Source organism: Drosophila santomea, chromosome 2L (assembly GCF_016746245.2).
Source record: "Drosophila santomea strain STO CAGO 1482 chromosome 2L, Prin_Dsan_1.1, whole genome shotgun sequence".
NCBI classification, from domain to species: Eukaryota; Metazoa; Arthropoda; class Insecta; order Diptera; family Drosophilidae; genus Drosophila; species Drosophila santomea.
The window spans coordinates 22,932,027-22,937,266 of NC_053016.2; the positions used below are offsets into that span (position 1 = coordinate 22,932,027).

A 5,240-nucleotide genomic window follows, 5' to 3' on the forward strand; every position below is an offset into this window, starting at 1 on the left:
GACGAGAGCGATGGGCCTGGCGTGGTCGATTCCGGGCGTCGTGGCGGTGAACTCCTACGCTGAGTTGGCGGATTTTGCCGGCGGTAACGTTGGGACGAGTACCTCGGGTACGTCTGCTCTCCAAGGCACGAGCACTGCGTGCGTTTTGTTGACGAGGGGCTATGCTGCGGGTAGTTGAATGGCGAAAGGAGATCGAAAACGAAATGATAAAGAATGGATGACTAGTGATAGTGATTTACAACTACGGACGAGATTCGGAAGACTCCGTCGGCAAAAGCACCACTTTTGCCACTGGACGTTTAACAACTCCACGTGCAGTACAGATATTTACTACACGGACGTTGCCGTCGGCTCCCTCATTAGAGGGTAAGTTGTCGTCCTTGATGACGACCATGTCATCAATGCGGAGATTTTTGGACGGGCCTGCCATTTAGTGTGCCTTTGGAGTTCTTTGAGGTACTCTTCTTTCCATCGCACACGGAACTGGAGAGCCTTCAAATGCTGCCACCGATTAAGAACGGATTTCGTTTCTCCCTTTACTTCGGGTTCCACCGTGGTCATAAGGGGTACCCCGACAAGGAAATGACCTGGCGTCATAGCCAGCAAATCTGTCGGATCCTCAGACATAGGAGAGAGCGGCCTGGAGTTAAGGCACGTTTCTATTTTTGCCAAGAGCGTGGAGAGCTCTTCGAACGAGTATTTTCGTGTGGCAGTGCATTTGTAAAATAGCGTCTTAAAACTTTTTACGCCTGCTTCCCAAAGGCCTCCCATATGGGGTGCCCGCGGAGGAATAAATTGCCATTGCATCTCTTGATGAATATAGGCATTCGTCACCGACTCTTTTACGGCTTGAAGGAAATCGCGGGACAGCAGGGTGGCAGCGCCAACAAAGGTTTTACCATTGTCTGACTGGACTTGACGTGGACAACTTCTTCTGGATACAAAACGAGCGAAAGCGTCAAGAAACTTTTCGGTCGTTAAGTCAGTTGTAGGCTCTAAATGGATGGCCTTGGTGGAGAATCAAACAAAAACTAACACATACCCCTTTGTAATAAGACATGCTCTTCCCGTATAGTTCTTTATATCGAACGGACCGGCGTAATCCATGCCAGTATACGTGAATGGTCGGGAGAAAGATGCTCTTTTTTTGGGCAGGACACCCATCAGTTGGCTTTGCAACCGCTTTTTGTGGATCACACATACTTTGCACGAATTTTCTACTGCTTTCATCAGGTTCTTAATTCTCGGAATCCAGTATTTCGACCGGATGAGGCGCACCATTAACTGGTTACCACCAGAGTTATGAGATGAGTGAAATTCGCAAGGAGGCGAGAAAGCAGGCATTTATACGGATACGAATCACTGGATGCCGTTCATTGTATTGAAGGCTTTCGGAAGCCGCCACACGGCCGCACGCCCTGATCAGTCTTTGCCGATCTAGAAACGGGTTCATGCTTAGGATGGCACTTGAACTTGGCACTGGACGCTTTTCACTTAGGCAGTGATATTCCACAGGGAATTCTCTGCGCTGAGTGTTCGAAATTAGAAACCGCTCGGCGGCGGCGATTTCAGTGGCCAGCAAATGCACATCAGATGGAGATGTCTGCTTCCTGCACCGCTGAATGAAGCGATGAACATAAGCAAGGACCCGTAGAGCTTTCTCAAGCTTGGAGAAACATGCCAACAACTCATCAGAAGGAACTTTTGCGAGATGGACTTTTAGAGCACTCTTCTCCATGTCGGTCACCAAAGCGTTGTCGACCTGAGTTGGCCATTGGTTGCGTGGATTTTGCAACCAAGTCGGTCCGTGCCACCAGAAACTCCTCTACTTGCCAGGTCTGCTGGATTATGCTCAGATTGAACATGAGACCAATTCTCTGTCTTTGTAGCCTGGGCGATCTTCGTCACCCTATTGGCTACAAATATGGTCCACTGGCACGCTGGCTTGCTTAACCATGCAAGCACTATCGTGGAGTCCGTCCAACAGTAAAGTTCGGAGTTAATCGTAGGCATCTGCGGAATGATGGCTGCAGCCATTTCGGAAAGCAATAACGCTCCGCACAGCTCCAGTCTTGGGAGCGAAACCGTTTTGAATGGTGCTACCCGGGTTTTCGCGGTTAGGAGTTGCACCATAATGGTGCTGCCCACTTCTACGCGGACATATATTGCCGCCCCATAAGCGATGCATCGCAAAAGCCATGATGCTCGACCTTGAAATCTGGATGAAACGATAGCCAGCGTGGAATGCGTATCTGCTCTAAAACCGAATAACTTTGGAGAAAATTAAGCCATCGCTGAAAAAGCTCATTTGCAATGTTTTCGTCCCACCCAAGCTCCTGCAGCCAAATCTCCTGCATGAAAATTTTAGCTCGAACGATAAACGGCGCTAACCAGCCTGCAGGGTCGAACAATTTGGCAATTTGGGACAGGACATGGCGTTTTGTAAAGGACGTTTCAATAGCCAACTCTGGCGGGACGAAGAAGAATTCGTCGGAGGTTGCCTTCCAGCGAATACCGAGGGTTTTGGCAGTGCTTTCTGCATCGATCTCGATAAAATCAGTATTTAAAAGATGGTTGCTCTGAATGGCCGCTAAAACTTCCTTTTGGTTGGAGGTCCATTTCCTCAATGGAAATCCGGCGGAATTCAGAGCGTCTCGGAGCTCTTGCACCATGAGCTGAGCTTCTTCCGTGGAGTCCGCTCCGGCTAGAACATCATCCACATACATGAAATTTCGAATGACATTGCTAGCTTTTGGATGGCTGAGTTCTACGTCATCTGCTAGCTGCTGCAGTACTCGGATGGCCAGGAAAGGCGCGCAATCGACTCCAAAGGTTACTGTTTTCAATTCGAAATCTCTGATTTCCCCTCTATTGTTACGGAAAAGTATTCGCTGGAATGGAGTGTGTTTCGGATCTACCCAGATCTGCCGATACATTTTTTCGATATCGGCGCTGAACACGTATCGGAAATAGCGCCACTTCAGAATTTGAATGGTTAAGTCGGACTGTAAGGAAGGATATCATTTAAACTGGTACCATTCGATGAAGGGCTGGAGGCATTGAATACCACACGGAGTTTAGTAGTTACGCTTTCCGGTTTTAAGACGGCGTGATGTGGCATATAATAGGCGTTGCAATCATGTGTAGGAAGAACTTGTCGCATGTGCTTTAAGTCGAAATATTCCTGGATCACCGAATCGTATCTCGCTTTCAAGGCCTCATCTCTTTTTAGACGCTGCTCATTTCTTAAGAACTGAGCCAATGCGAAAGACCTAGAATGCCCTAACCCAGAACCGATATGTTCTGGGTCGCGAAAAGGCAGAGTAACGACATATTTTCCGCACTCGTTTCTCGTGGTCGTTTGAAGGAAATTCTTCTCGCACATGGAATCGGATTTTTTTACCAGCTCTGTTGGTATATTCTCCACCTCCCAAAATTTTGTGAGTAGTTTGTCCAGTGAATTATCGTTCGCGTGGGAGATCTGTGTCGAAAATAAGAAATTCTGCTTTGGGCTGAGGCTGACACTGGCCCAGTTAGTACCCAGCCGAAAATGGTGTCTTGCCCCAAGAGAGAGCCACAGATGTTGGTTTTTGCTCCACTCAGAAGCACCGAAGGCAGAATGTCGGCTCCGATAAGGACATCTATTTGTGCGCTCTCATAGAAATTTGGATCCGCCAGTGGGAAATCGGGAAGATCCCGAAGGAAATTTTGCGGAATTGGGTGGGAAGGCAGATTTCCGGCAAGTTGAGGGAGGACATAGGCCGTCGTCTCCAGATCGGATGATCGGAGATCGGATGGTGAAACTGCAGAGCTTCTTGGACTGAGCAGCTACTGTGGCAATCTAAGTAGATTGAACAGTCGCTCGGTTATGAATGTCGCCTCTGATCCGGAGTCGATCAGGGCGCGTGCCTTAAAGTTAGTGCCAAGATGGCAAATATTGATTATGGCAGTGCCAAGAAGGATAGCTCTTGAGCCCGTGGCGAAATAATTTTGAACATAGGAATTTAGTTTTCTAGAGGGCCCACTTGAGTTCATCGCTTTGGAGTGCGACTGACTTGGTACAGACGGTCTCACATTATCGATGGCCTCTAGGGTTCGATGACGTTCTGTGAGGAAGGCGTTCAGCTCTGCCCATGTCGGGATGTCGGCTTTCTTATGTAGCGACTGCTGCCATAAGGAGAGAGTTATCTTCGGGAGCTTGGATGAACACAGATATACCAGCAGGCAGTCCCAGTTCTCAGTGTTGATGCCTGACAGATCTTAGGCAGTCAAGCAACCTTGAACAGTACCTTGCAGTATGGCATGCGCGTCGCCACTTGTTTTGGCATTAAAATGGAATAACTTTTCAACCGGAGTCAGCCGTGGATTATTGATATAAATGGCTGTGAAAAGATCCCGGAAAGTAGGCCAGCGAAGATAGTTACCTTCGAAAACTTATGTATCGCATGGAGGCAACCGACAGCCAGAGGAAATGTAGGCCTGGGGCGCAGCGTTCGCGGCTGGCATGGACTGAGACGTGCCCTGCTCGATTTTATCAACGAGCTGGGCAACACACCTTTCATAGACTGAATAGCAATAACTGTATTTAGCCCTGAGAATAAGCATGTTGCCTGCTGCCGCTTCGCCTGCTGACACAAGGCACTCTGAGCAGAGGTCGAATTCCTTTTCAACCTTGTCCCATAGGGTTCGGACTTGGTCGCGACGGACGCTGAGCATCGTGACGGTTGGAGCTGCGGATTCCGGAGTGTTAATCTGAGCCTCAAATTCGCTTAAGCGGTCAGAAACCGAAATGAAATTGGCTAGCGCTAGATCGGAAGCAGCCATATTTTTTGCTGTGCGCTGTACTGTGGCTTTGGATGGAGTAGCACAGTCGTCGGAAATCTGCGCAGGCGTTTTCACCGAAATGCTTGGGATTCTTGGAGTCTTGGGCCCTTGTGGTGAAAAAATAGACCTGGGTTTGTCAGCGGACAATTTCTTCTTATCGTCCCCGATGGGCATAATCGAAAAAATACGAAATGGAAGGGAAGCGGTTTTGGAGTCCGGTCACACTTTTGAAAATGTAGACAGATTCCTCAGACTGCACTTAATAAATTTAAGCTTGCCGCCGTGAACGGGATAAAGCAGCGGAAAAAGACCGTATAGGATGAAATAGGTGAGAAAGTGGTGTAAAATTTACGAAGTGGAAACGCAGTAGTTTCGACTAAGTGGACAGGTGACTCGGAGTGAACAGCGAATTGTAT

At 48.4% G+C, this 5,240-nt stretch overlaps 1 pseudogene; it reads right to left on the reverse strand.

The window, feature by feature from the left end:
- Positions 1–646: 646 nt before the first annotated feature.
- LOC122756481 lies at positions 647–5,036 on the reverse strand (annotated as a pseudogene).
- Positions 5,037–5,240: the final 204 nt, after the last annotated feature.